Consider the following 14,671-nt stretch of genomic DNA (forward strand, 5'->3'; position numbering starts at 1 on the left):
GTCTTACACAAAAAAATATTCTGCGTTTGCATACATTTATCTTCAGTCCTTCTTCGCACCTCTTTCTCGTTTTACCTTTATTCAATCTCTCCCCCCCCCTTTCCCCTCTTTACTTGTATTTATTTCGTTTGGCACTTAATTGAGCTATTCTTTATAATTTCTTTTCTGTCAAACAGTCAGATATATTTGCTATACTCAGCAAGTCTAATCTGTGTTTAAAAGTGTATGTATTAAACTTTTACATACTTGTTTCTTATATCATAGCCTGTACATGATAACACTTATATACTTTCAATTTCTCCTTTCTATTATTTTTGGTATGAGGGCTCTATAGAATACTGATATAGGATTGTATGTTAGATCATCAGACAGAATTACCACTAATTTAAGTTAACAACATTTTCCAAATAAAGACTTTCTACACTTATTTCCTTTTCCCATTGTGTATAATATCCATTTATCATATCAATGTAATCTTATACATCATCATCTTACATTTCCACTCTTTCAAGTGTCTGTCCTCTTCTTCTTACCAGTTGTCTAATTCTAATGACATAAAATTTCCTACATTTACACATATAGAAAAAGGCTGATTATTACTACGTTATATTATCACACCTCTTATATAATCTGCGTTAAACATTTCAATGTTACTATCCTATGACCAATATTCCTTGCAAAATACAATTATAGCATCCCACTCTTTATTAGTTTTTTCAACCCAATTTCCTTTCATTAAACAGCAATTTCCTTAACCAGTCATCCATTGATGGTGCCTCTCTATCTTTCCAGTTCTTTGCATATGTTATCCTTGCTGCAATTATTAAATATAATACGATTTTAAAATGTTTTCTTTCCTCCCTTTCTTCAATTATGTTTAATAAAAAAAGTTTCCGGCTTGAATTTAATTTGGATATGTAAGATTGTTTGAATAATGTTATAAACTTTTTTCCAGTATCCGCTTACTTTTTTGCAGGTCCACCATATATGATATAATGATCCAACTCTTCTATGACATTTCCAACAGTTTCCTTTTTTCTTTTTGTTAATTTTTGTTATCTTGTTTGGAGAGAGGTACCATCGGTGGATCATTTTATATACATTTTCCCTTACATCCATTGATAATGTGAACTTTATATCCTGACCCCATAATCTTTCCCAATTTTCTAATTTGATAGGATGACCTATATTCCTAGCCCATTTAATCATGCTTTCCTTTGTAATTTCATCTTCGGATTCTCTTTTTTAATAATAAAGAATATAGTTTAGAAATTGTAGATTTGTTTGATTTTAAAATAATTTCATCCAATTCATTGTCAATATTGGTGATGCCTTCTAATTTTAAATCTATCTTAAATCTTTCTTTGAGCTGTCTATATGGAAACCCTGAACATTTATCACCCTTTTCTTCTAGTTCTTTGTCAGATCTTAATTTCGGTATTTGGTCCTCCCATTCGATTAAATCATAATATCTTAGGGGATTTCTTGAGGATGTCACTATTTCTAACTTCCATGCCTCACGTGGTGAAGCCCAACTTGGTATTTGATTATAAAATTTACCTTTAATTTTATTCCATACTAGTAATAATGATTTTCTGATTACATGATTTTAAAATTCTTTATTAACAGCTAATCTCTTGTACCATAAATATCCATGCCATCCGTAAATTTTATTGAACCCTTTTAAATTTAATATTTTTTTGTCTTTAAGTGTTATCCAATCCATAATCCAGGTGAAGATACATGCATAATAATATAATTTTAAATCCGGGATACCAAAACCTCCTCTTTCTTTTGCATCTTTCATTATCTTCCATTTGGTCCTAGATTCCCCCCCCCCCCCCCATACAAATTTAGAAATTTCAGTTTCCCATGATTTAAATATTCTATCATTATCAATGATCAGTAAATTTTGAAAGAGAAACATAAGTTTAGGTAAGGTAGATATCTTAATTACTGCGATTCTCCTGATTAAAGATAAATTTAAAGTTTTCCATTTTTGCAACTCTTCCTTAATTTTTCTCCAAATCACCATATAATTATTATCTGAATTTTTCTTTGATAATATTATCCCAAGATATCTTGGTGTTTTTTTTTGTGTTTTTTTTACAAAATTGGCATCCTGTTTCTGATTGAATTCTTTCTGCTTTTTTCTTTGATATATTCATTGCTAGAAAATTTGATTTTGCTTTATTAATTTTTAATCCGGCATATTTAACAACCTCTTGGATCTCTATCATCATGTATAGTTTCTTCGGGTTCTTCCACAATTAAAGCCAGATCATCTGTGTCCGCTCTTGTTTTATATTCAATATATTTTTAATTTTTGTCCCTTTTATTTCCTTATTGTTTCTAATTTTATTGAGCAGAATCGCTAACAACAAAATAAATAATAAAGGGGATAATGGACATCCTTGTCTTGTACCCTTAATAATATTGCATTGGTCTGTCAATTCCACATTAATTATTATTTGTGCCGATTGTTTTTTATATCTAGCCAAGACCCATTTCAATTTTTTTGTCCCATATCCATTTTTTCTAAAGTTTTAATCATAATATTCCAATTAATTGAGTCAAACGCCTTCTCCATATCCAGAGACAAAATTGCTGCCTTTATACTAGGATTTTTTTTCCATAATATTCAACTAAATTCATCATTATTCTTAAATTTTGTCTCAAATATCTGTTGGGTAAAAATCCACTTTGATCATCATTAATTATTTCTTGAAGTATTCTTTTTAATCTTTTTGCCAGGACTGATGTAAAGAGTTTGTAGTTTAGATTTAATAATGAGATGGGTCTGTAATTTTGTGGTTCTGCAGTATCTTTATTAGGTTTTGGAATGAGTGTTATATAAGCGTTCGACCATTAATTTGGTATCCCTTGATTTTTAATTTCATTAAAGGTCAGATAAATCATCTGCGACAGTTCTTCCTGTAATTTTTTGTAATACCCTGCTGAAAAACCGTCCGCTCCTGGGGCCTCCCCTTGCTTCATTTCTTTAATCCCTTCTATTATATCCATCATTGTGATGTTAGCGTTTAAAGCTTCTTTCTGTTAGAAATAGCAATCTTAAAGTCTCATTAGGAAGTACAGGCACCCCTCAGTTAACAAAGCCTGAACTACCTCACAAGGTGGTTGTTGTTAAAACGCTTTTGATATTGCACAGTGCATGAGGCAACATGTCAATGTTTGGCACACCAGGTTTTCCACCTTCGTGACTGTAGTCAGCAGCTTGTGAGCTGGAGAAACACCTCTCCTTTTCTGAATGAGCAAAGAGACACTGTAAACCTCTCTCAGATGAGGCTTTTATTCTCAGAAGAAGTTCCACTGTGTACATCAATATATACATCGACATCATCCACCATCCACACTAGTAGCAACCCACTCTGAGGTGAAATGCTCGTCACTACTCTAGCAAAGGCTCCATGCCTCTCCCTCTGTGTCACAAAGGATCCAGCCTCCCTCCTGAGTGACTCTTCAGACTGGGAACATTCTACAGGACTTTACAGCACTTGATGACTATCTTTCTGGTGTCACTTCCTGTTTAAATGCCCAATCATTATGGCTCACAGTAACCATTTAATGCCTGGATACTATTAAAACCAACATTGTACATTTTCCTTGTGACAGTTGTTGCATAGACAAAGGATGGGGTGGAAAGTATGAGGGACTTGAGTCCCAGAGAGCAAAAGCCAGCACTGAATTGAAACACAAAGGGAATGAAATGCATAAAATCAATCTCTGCATGTGGAGATGAGCATCATTCAAGCTGTGCAACCCTTGGGTCAAATGGCAATGTTTTTCACCATATATACAACTGAATGGACAGTGGGATGCACACAGGTACTGCAAGCACATCAGGCAACAATGTCACACTGTTTCTACAGAGGACCCCAGGAGGCAGTAATACAACCCAGTAAAACATATAGCTGAGAAGGAATTCAAACCCTGCTTTCCAGAGTCATATTCCAATGTTCAAACTGCTACACCATGCTGCCTCCTAGGTTCACCTTAGAGTTGCCATAATGACATGGAGGGACACACCACCACCAACAACTTGATGCAGGGGTTAGGATATTGGAGTGGTGCAGGGGAAATCCATTCCCACTGGGACTTATTGGAAGACCTCCACCATCTACTCACTCTCTCTCTCACACATACACACACACCTACCTCGCAGGGTGGTTGTTATGAGGAACATCATGCTATGAGAAAAATTAATTGAAAGAGGAAGGGCTGCTAGAGACAGTCAAGATCACACCAAATTCTATGCAACAGCGTAAAAGTTTATTACTTATGCAATTGAAAATGCATAAATTCCATTGTATTTCCTATTACAATGCATGGAGGTGAGAGCTGGACAATTAAGAAACCAGATAGGAAGAAAATCAACTCATTTGAGATGAAGTGCTGGAGAAGAGTGCTGAGGAAACCGTGGATGGCCAAACAAACAAACAAACAAACAAACGGGTCCTAGAATAGGTCAAGTCGGACCCCTCCCTAGAAGCCAAGATGACTAAACTGAGGATTAGACAATGCAATTATTAAATAGATTTGTAATTGATTGACTGAATGAACCCAAATGGTGCAGAGCAATGGCTCCTCTTCATCCTGGAGAGAAATGACCAGTGGGGTCCCACAATGTTCTGTCCTAGGTCCAGTGCTATTCAACATCTTTATCAATGACTTAGATGAAAGAATAGAGGGCATGCTTATCAAAATTGGAGATGATACCAAATTAGGAGGAATAGCCAAGACCCCAGAGGACAGAATCAAAATGAAAATGAGCTTAATAGATTAGAAAGCTAGAACAAAACTAACAAAACACAGAGAAATCTAACATAATGTACTTACTGTATATATTCATGTATAAGTCTAGAAATTTAGGTCAAAAAATGGACCCAAAAAACCTGAGTAGATTTATCCATGGGCCAATGTAAATATTGTACCTTAATATTTATTTAAAAGGAGGAACCATTTCCTAATGAAAAGCAAGAGTATAATATGTGAAGCACCAATCCCCTCTACTCTCAAATCCATCCAGCTTTAAGAGTAAGCACAAAGAGTTATGTCTGCTGGATTTTTGTAAGTACTTTGACATTGTTTTGCTTTGCTTCATCTTTTAGATCCATTGCTGCATGCCCCTAAATTTTATCCTCGACTTATCCACAGGTCATAGTAAAATCCATAATTTTGGCCCCAAAACTTGCCCTCGACTTATATATGAGGTCAACTTATAGTCGAGTATATACGATAGTTAGCAAAAATGAAATGCATAGATATAGGATGGGGAACAACTGGCTTAAGGAAACCATGTGTGAAAGGGATCTAGGAGTCCAAGTAGATCAAGGGAAGTAATAGTGCCACTCTATTCTGCTTTGGTCAGACCCCACCTGGAGTATTGTGTCCAGTTCTGGACACCACAATTCAAAAACGATCTTGAGAAACTGGAGCATGTCCAGAAGAGGGCGACCAAAATGGTGAAGGGTCTGAAAATCATACCTTATGAGGAAAAACTGGGGGTGTTCAGCCTTGACAAGAGAAGATTAAGAGGTGATATGATAGTCCTGTTTAAGTCTTTGAAGGGATGTCATATTGAGGATGGAGGAAATTTGTTTTCTGCTGCTCCAGAAAACGGGTCCCTTAACAATGGATGCAACCTACAGGAAAAGAGAATACAGCTCAACATGAGGAAGAACTTCCTGACAGTAAGAGCTGTTCAACAGTGGAAAGTACTATCTGAGACACTGATGGAGTCACCTTCTTTGGAAGTCTTTAAATGGAAGCTGGATGGCTGTCAGAACCAACAATTCTGATTTCCAATGCTCAGTGAACCAATATTTGTATGTGAAGCAAAAGGCTTTTATTACAGGCATCAGAAATAGCAACTGTCAATCCCAGGGATAGCTAATACCCAAGAAGACAGGATCAAAATTTAAAAAGACCTGAAGAGATTAGAAATGTGGGACAAAGCTAACAAATTAAATTTAAGACGGAAAAATGTAAGATATTGCACTTAGGTAGAAAAAATGAAATGGATAGATACAGGATGGGAGACACCTGGCTTCATGAGACTACGTGTGAAAGGGATCTAGAAGTCCAAGTAGACCATAAATTGAACACGAGTGAACAGTGCGATGCAGTAGCTATATAGGCCAATGCAATTTTAGACTGCATCAATAGAAGAATAGTGTCTAGAACAAGGGAAGTAATAGTGCCTTTCTACTCTGCCTTAGTAAGACATCACCTAGAATACTGTGTCCAGTTCTGGGCACCATAATTCAAAAAGATGTTGAGGAGCTGGACCATGTTCAGAGGAAGGCAACCTATATAAATAAAGGTTAATGATGATGATGATGATGGGTCCAGAAACTATGCCATATGAGAAATAACTTAGGGAACTGGGTATGTTTAGCATGGAGAAGAGAAGGTTAAGAGGTGATATGATAGCCTTGTTTAAATATTATATTGAGGATTGAGCAAGCTTGTTTTCTGCAGCTCCAGAGATGCAAGATACAAGAAAAGAGATTCTACATCAATATTAGGAGAAACTTCCTGACAGTAAGAGCTGTTCAACAGTAGAACACAGTCCCTCAGAGTGTGGTGGACTCGCCATCTTTGGAGGTTTTTAAACATACTGGTTGGCTATCTGTCGGGTATGCTTTGATTGTGAGTTCCTGCATGGCAGGGGGTTGGACTGGATGGCCCTTGTGGTATCTTCCAACTCTACGATTCTATGAGGCTGCCTTACATTAGTCACATCAAGAGAAGATGCAGCTTATTGGAGAAAACAATAATGCTAGGAAAGGTGGAAGGAAGGAGAAAGGAAGGAAGGCCACATGCGAGGTGGATGGATTCTATTAAGAAGGTCATGGGTATGACTTTACAAGAACTAAGAAGAGCAGTGGAGGCCAGGGAGCCTTGGCAATGTCTCATCCATGGGGTCACCATGTGTCAAGACTGACTCAAGGGCAGTTAACAACAAGAACAAAGTCTACATATGTTGCTTTTGGGTAAGATATGCTATGCTAGTTGTTGTCATAACAGCTGAACTTTTTTAGCTAGATAGTCCAATAACACAGTTCAAAACATTGCCTTTTACTGATTCTCAGATGCATTCACATGCACAAAGACACCTGCAGGACTCTGGACAGAGAGTGTTCATCCTTACCTTGCAAAGGGGGCCCTCCATCACACTCCTGCTGGATGGTCCTCCATTGGAGACTCTGCCTGGGGTCCAATGGAGACTTCTCAGCCATAGGGAGTTCAGAGTGAACTTCTACCAAGAGATTCTTCACCTGAAACAACAGTCAGGATTCAGAACATGGAATTTGGAGAAGGATGAGAAAATGGCAAAGGTTTTTGGATGGAGGAGTTGGGACTTGTGTGAGATGAGACATCCAGCCACAGCCAAGTCAGCAAAAAGTAAGGAGCTAATATGCCCTACTTAAAAAACTGACATACAAAATAAGAGCTCAAAAAGGTGGAATGCAGTGTGATAAATATGTTAATACATTGCAGACATTTATTGTATATGGTGGAATGCAAACAATTTCATGGAACCTACAGCAAGAACTTTTGAAGTTCTGGAAAACCATGCTTTAGTGTATAATGGAAATCTTCCCATAGACTCATTCATTTTTATATCTCCATGTATATTTGTTTGAAGTGTGTGTGTGTGTGTGTGTGCATGTAAGGAAGAACTGTAAGACTCATATAGACAAAAAAATGAAAACCTACTACTACTTTATGCAGAGGACCTTGGTATCTGCTGGGATTTGGTTGCAGAACATCCCAAGGATATAAAAATCTGTGGATGCTCAAGTCCCATTAAATACAGTACAATGGAAAGAAAAATGGTGTCGCTTAAATAAAATGACAAAATCAAGGTTTGCTTTATGGAATTTATATATATTTTTAATATTTTCAAGCCATGGATGCTTGAATCAGTGGATAAAGAGTCTACCAACTGTATACCTAACTCTACAGTCTATGGAAACAACACTGTTGTTGGTCACTTGTTATGTTGGCTTTGGAATAAAAATAAAAGGAAAGGAAAAAAGTCAACAAAGGCAAAAGTGCTTCAGCCCTTAGAGTGAGAGTGGGTTATTTGTTGAAGTGGGTGGAAGCCTCCTGAACAGATCAGGGCCAGATTCTGCCACTGGAGTCACCATGGGGAAAAGTCCGGTTGAGTGGCAGTGCCAGCAGGTAAACCTGGCACTTTCTTTGAAAACACGGCAGAGTGGGAGCACCCACCTGGTTCTGAAGCAGAGCCACCCAACTCAGAAACTTTGGTAACTGTGATTCCACTTCATCACAAGGTGGACTGTTCCTACACTCCGCTTTATCAAAGCCACATCTGGGGGCACTGCATTTCAGGAGAAGTTCTTCAGTGGACCTTTGCTCCCAAAGTAAAAAGGCAGCCCAGAGCCAAATCCTGTTCACCTTGGCCCCAGGAGGAAATGCTCTCACCTGCTGCTTTTTTGCCTTCTTCTCTGCTTCTGCCTGACTCAGGAGGAAACCCTCTGCCAGGGCCACTGCCTGGGAACAGGTCTCTGCCCCACATTCCCTGACCCAGTTCTCCATCTCTGGGGGCAAGATGCTCAGGAACTGGTCCAAGATCACGAGGTCCAGGATCTCATTTTTTGTGTGTTGCTCTGGCTTCAGCCACTGACGGCAGAGATGGTGGAGTCGGCTGCAAACCTCTCGGGGCCCCTTTCCCTCTTCGTAGGAGAACTGCCTGAAGCGTTGGCACTGCATGTCTGAGCTGACAAGGTCCTTGTCCAGGAACCTCTGGACTGTCTTCTCCCAGAAATCCCCACTGCTCTCAGCACTGAGGCCATCACGGCCTTTTCCTCCTTCAGGAACAGTTGAGAGTGGTTCACCCATTTGTATAATTTTTTTACACCAACAAAACCACAACCAGAACCAAAGGTATTCCTCCTCTGCCTGTCTCAGGATAAAGATGTCTCTAAGATCTTCTGCTCAAACAACCTGTAAAACCAATACATTGTTGCGTTAGCATAGATCAGATCAATATAGAGCAATAACAATATGAAATAAATAGATCAATAATGATATAAAATAAACAACAAGATAAAATACTAATTAAAAGGAAAATTAAAAATTAGCTAAATTCAAAGGTAATTGGAGGTGAGACTTCTATCGTTCTGGGGGTAGAGGTTAGGGGGGGCCATCAATATCAGTGGAGGGGAGGCTAATCTGGAAAGGCCTCCTGGAAGAGATACGTCTTAGTAGCCTTTTTAAAGGCTTCTAGAGTGGGAATGTGCTTCTAGAGTTGATGGGGCCTTTAGTCCCCGGAAAGTGGGTTCAGGATGGCAGCCTACGGGTTGGATCTGGATTTACTCATTCCCAATTCAGTTCTTCCCAGCACAGACAAGAAAATGGAGCAGGAAAAACCCACAGAATCTTGTCCTATGTTACAGGGAAGGATTACTGTATTGCCTAGAATCTCTTTGATATGATACAGTTACCAAAATGTTTGGAATGCTGTCATTCCAAAGTGCTGGTTATCCCAGGAAAATTTTGTGGGAAAACAAAACTAACCACCTACTTCCTCCATTTTCCTGACATTCAGAGCTGAATCCTACAATGAAGATCTAAGACACTCATCCATTTCTTGACAGGGGCATCTCTGTCAGAGACATTTAGCATTCTCTGTCAGAGAGGTCTGGTGCCACATCAAACCACAATTCCCAGGATCCTCTAGCAGAGAGGCAGGGCAGTTAAAGCAGTCTCAATCTGGGTTGTTCCTTCAGTGTGCTTTTGACCAAGGAGAGACTTTTTTTAAAGTTAGTGACAGTATTTTTAAAATCAGATTTCTTTCTTGTTTTTATTCTCCTAAAACTAGTTTTATTGAAGTAGTTAACTAGCTATTTTCTTAAAATGAGATTTAAAAACCACTGTCTCTCTAGCTATGGTTACAGAATGAGGTTTTCTAGCCTGGTGGACTGTTTGGGGCAGACAGCGATTGAACCGTCGTTCCATGGCTTTAAAGCATAAATAAAAATACAACGAGGAAGCGGAGAGGAAGGTATTCCTCTCTCTCTCTCTCTCTCTCTCTTCTTTCCTGGCATCCCAAGGGCTTCTTTCCCATTGAGGGGAAGCAAAGGGAGCCTCTCTGGGTCTCCTTGGGAGGAAGAGAAACCCAGGGAGGAGCTCACAATTAGATTATTAATAACCCCCCTCAGGCCAGAAAAAGGGGGTCTCTTCCACTGCCATCTTTCTGGCCTCTTTGGGGGGAAAGCAGAGGAGGGGAGTTCTCCCCATAGAAACCGGTTTTATTCCTGTCTCCCTTTATTTGTCCCCTTTCCATCCTCTCTGGGGGGCAGGTCTTGGGTCCTTCTGGCCCCCTTTATTTTGGGGCTGGCCCTGCCTCCCTCTTTCCCTCCCAGAGACCCTTCTCTCCCTTCTCCCTGCATCCCTTGGAGAGGAGTCTTTCCATCCCCCGCAAGAGCCCCCCTCCTTCCTCCCCTCCTTCTCCCCAGAGACAGACAGACAGACAGACAGGGGCCTCTCCTTCGTCGATTTGTTGCCAGGGAAAAGGAGGGAGGGAGGGAAGTGAGGGGTCTCTCTTAGTCCCAAAGGGGGAGGCAGGGACAGGGACCCCCCTCTCTTTCTTTCCTCCTGGGAGACTGGCAGGGACCCCTCCTCTCCTTCAGGGCGCCCCGTCACTTACCTCCTCCTCCTCCTCGGCCTCTCTCTCCCTCCTCCCTTTCCCACAAAGGAAGGACCTTTCCGAGCATCTCTTGCCTCTCTAGGAATTATCTGAGCCCTCTGCTTTTCCTCCTAACGTAGCGGAGGACGCTCTAGGAATCCATGTCCCCTGCTCTTTCCCCATTGGAGGAGGACGCTCTAGGAATCCATGTCCCCTGCTCTTTCCCCATTGGAGGAGGACGCTCTAGGAATCCATGTCCCTGCTCTTTCCCCATTGGAGGAGGACGCTCTAGGAATCCATGTCCCTGCTCTTTCCCCATTGGAGGAGGACGCTCTAGGAATCCATGTCCCCTGCTCTTTCCCCATTGGAGGAGGACGCTCTAGGAATCCATGTCCCTGCTCTTTCCCCATTGGAGGAGGACGCTCTAGGAATCCATGTCCCTGCTCTTTCCCCATTGGAGGAGGACGCTCTAGGAATCCATGTCCCTGCTCTTTCCCCATTGGAGGAGGACGCTCTAGGAATCCATGTCCCCTGCTCTTTCCCCATTGGAGGAGGACGCTCTAGGAATTTGAGCTTCGGCTCTCTCTCTCCCCCTTTGGAAGACTCTCTAGGAATTTCAGCGTCGGCTCTCTCATTCTCTTCCCCCTTAGTTTCAGCCAAGAGACTTTATTTTAAACAATTTGTTCCCAGTAAGAGGTGGAAATGTCAGATTTTGTTTGTAATGGGCATCTATGTGTCAATTGTTTAGTCAAATCTGTCTTTGTATTGGAACTGAACCAGTTGTGCTCTTGGATTCCATCAAATCACATTTAGACTAGTGTCTCCTGAAATAGCCGCTACCTTTGTTTCAGCTGTTAGAAAGTCAAAGGGATAGAGCAAAACTAAAGAAAACATTGCTGTTTTTGCAGGTAGTTGCCAAAACAGGAGAGAACAGACCATGAATATAAGAACAGAATAAATATTAGAAGAACTATTAAAATCTTTAACACAAAGTCAAGGAAGGAGGAGAAAAGGAAAAACACAGCCTACTGGGAGTGAGGCAGGAAAAAGACTGAGGGACGGTGGCCTTGAGTCCAACCTTGACTAGGAAATGATCCAACCATGACAATGTGGTAATATTAATTACCTCAGCCCATGGATATACCTATTCCTTACTGAAGACCGCATCAAGGGTATGACCTGCACAATGTATAGGCCCAGAGACTAATTGGGATAGGCCCATGTCTGTCATGGATACCATGAACTCCCGAGCTGCACCTGAAGACTGATGCACAGACTATACATGACATATACCTGTGCAGGCTTCCCACCTGGAACAAAAAAAATAATAACATTGATGTTCCCAAAATATAAATAACAGAGGAACACCTGATCAAGTAATATAAATAATATAATTTATTTACATTCCACCTTTTTCTTGAAGGAATCAAGGCAGATTACAAAAAAGGACCAATATAGTACAAAACAAAATACAAACAATAATACATTAGGCTATCCCCTTACACTCCTCCATCATTAAGTAACAGCAAAACGTAATAATAACAGTGAAATAGTTATGAAAAAGGTTAAAAATGCATAATACAAAATACAAATTACACAATATAGCATAATAATCAAAGCATAACATGGCACAATAATCTAAAGGACAATCCTCAACTCCCCCTGGACAGCAAAACAGCAATCAGATGTAAATTACCTGCCTGGAATAGTTAAAAATCAGGTGAAAATCAGGAGATCTGGGAGGCGTTTGGAGTCAGCATTTAAGTCCTCTGCTGCAATCCTGTAGGAAGCCCATGAATGCCCCCTGCCTGCCTGCCCCAGCAGAGGGTAAAAGCTAAAATGGAAGATTTTAATAGGCCTTTTCTAGGAACAATCAAGATATATGAAAGCTATCTCTCCAAACAAAACTTTTCCATACTGCTATTTCTATGGGTTCCCTTCGTGTCTGAAAAGTTGTGAAGTTTCAGGAAAACATTTCCCACTGTCCTGTGGTCTGTATAGCTTATCACCTGTATGCACTCCCTCATACTCAAATGGTGTGACTTATGAGAAAAATATGTCAGATACAACAAGTGAATTATTTCTCTCCTCTGTAGATTCTCTGATGCTTCAAAAGATGCAAAGTTTGAATAAAGCATCTCTCTCATTGGTGGCATTTTTATGGTTTCTCTCCTGTGTGCATTCTCTGATGCTTCCCAAGTGCTGACTTGTAAGCAAAATCTTTGCCACACTCCTGGCATATGTATGGTTTCTCTCCTGTGTGCACTCTCTGATGCTTCACAAGATCTGACCTGTAAGCAAAACCTTTCCCACACTGCTGGCATGCATATGGTTTCTCTCCTGTGTGCACTCTTTGATGGGACACAAGGGCTGATGGCCAAGAAAATCTATTCCCGCACTGCTGGCATGTGTATGGTTTCTCTCCTGTGTGCACTCTCTGATGCTTCACAAGATATGATTTGTGACCAAAACCTTTCCCACACTGCTGGCATGTGTATGGTTTCTCTTCTGTGTGGACTACCTGGTGTCTCACAAGAGCTGACTTGTGAGGAAAGCATTTCCCACACTGCTGGCATGTGAATAGTTTCTCTCCTGTGTGCATTTGCTGATGGTAAACCAGGTTTGGCTTCTGAGCAAAACCTTTCCCACACTGCTGGCATGTGTATGGTTTCTCTCCTGTGTGCAGTCTCTGATGGGAAACAAGGGCTGATTGCCAAGAAAATCTATTCCCACACTGCTGGCACATGTATGGTTTCTCTCCTGTGTGCACTCTCTGATGCTTCACAAGATATGACTTGTGACCAAAACTATTCCCACACTGCTGGCATGTGTATGGTTTATCTCCTGTGTGGACTACCTGGTGTCTTACAAGAGATGACTTGTGACCAAAACCATTCCCACACTGCTGGCATGTATATGGTTTCTCTCCTGTGTGGACTCTCTGATGGGACACAAGGGCTGACCTGTAAACAAAACATTTCCCACACTGATGGCATTTGTACGGTTTCTCTCCTGTGTGGTTTATCCAGTGGCTCACAAAGTCTCTGTGCACTTTCAAATGTGCCAAAAGTATTGAATTGTATGCAAAGCATTTCCCACACTTCCAGCATTTGTGTGGTTTCTTTACTGTGTGCGCTTCTTGGTGGTTCACACTGTACAATTTAGAACCAAAACCTTTCATAGAAATGTCATACCTAAAGTGTTTCTTTACACCGTGGGGCCTCTTCCAAGCCACAAGTGTCATATTTTGAGGAACACATATCGCAGATACATTCTGTTTGTGGAGCTTCTCTCTGATATAACCTTCCTCTTCTGAATGTTGAGCTTGCTTAGTAAGTTCCAGTTTTTGCCTAGAACAATTTCCATACTTAGCACATACATATGTTTTCCTCCAGTGTTCTGTTGTGAAGAAGAAAAGCAGACAATAATAATTATGTGAAAAAGCATTTCAGAGTATGGGAAGTGGATTAAAGACAAACAATAATAAAGGTAAATTAATCAAACTGGATTTGTAACTGGTTGACCGGCCGAACGCAAAGGGTGCTCAACAATGGTTCCTTTTCATCCTGGAGAGAAGTGGCCAGTGGGGTCCCACAGGGCTCTGTCCTGGGCCCAGTGCTATTCAACATCTTTATCAATGACCTGCATGACAGAATTGGGGGCATACTTATCAAATTTGCAGATGACACCAAATTAGGAGGAATTGCTAATACTCCAGAGGACAGGATCAACATTCAAAGTGACCTGAATAGACTAGAAAGCTGGGCCAAAGCTAACAAAGCCATCTTTTGGGTATGCTTTGACTGAGAGTTCCTGCATGGCAGGGGATTGGACTGGATGGCCCTTGTGGTCTCTTCCAACTCTGCGATTCTATGATTCTATGAGTTGATAGCCTGTATTTCACCATAAGAGCCTGCCTGAGTCTTACAAGCGTCAGGGGAAGGGTTTCTCCACTCCACCATCCCCTGGTAGACATTGAACATAGAGTCA

The 14,671-nt window shown here is 40.6% G+C and overlaps 1 pseudogene across 1 annotated transcript in view; it reads right to left on the reverse strand.

Moving 5' to 3' along the window:
* Positions 1-14,671, reverse strand: part of LOC149320344 (uncharacterized) — a 40,091-nt pseudogene that overhangs the window by 6,480 nt on the left and 18,940 nt on the right. Inside the window, exons 6-8 of the transcript XR_016278055.1 lie at positions 12,762-14,080; positions 8,476-8,952; positions 7,175-7,301 (exon numbers count right to left, since the gene is read on the reverse strand). The product of XR_016278055.1 is annotated as an uncharacterized LOC149320344 (transcript). The remainder of the gene's footprint in view (positions 1-7,174; positions 7,302-8,475; positions 8,953-12,761; positions 14,081-14,671) is intronic.

The sequence above is a fragment of the Sceloporus occidentalis genome, unplaced genomic scaffold, assembly GCF_023333645.1.
Source record: "Sceloporus occidentalis isolate IW3139 unplaced genomic scaffold, rSceOcc1.0.p SCAF_1, whole genome shotgun sequence".
Lineage (NCBI taxonomy): Eukaryota > Metazoa > Chordata > Lepidosauria > Squamata > Phrynosomatidae > Sceloporus > Sceloporus occidentalis.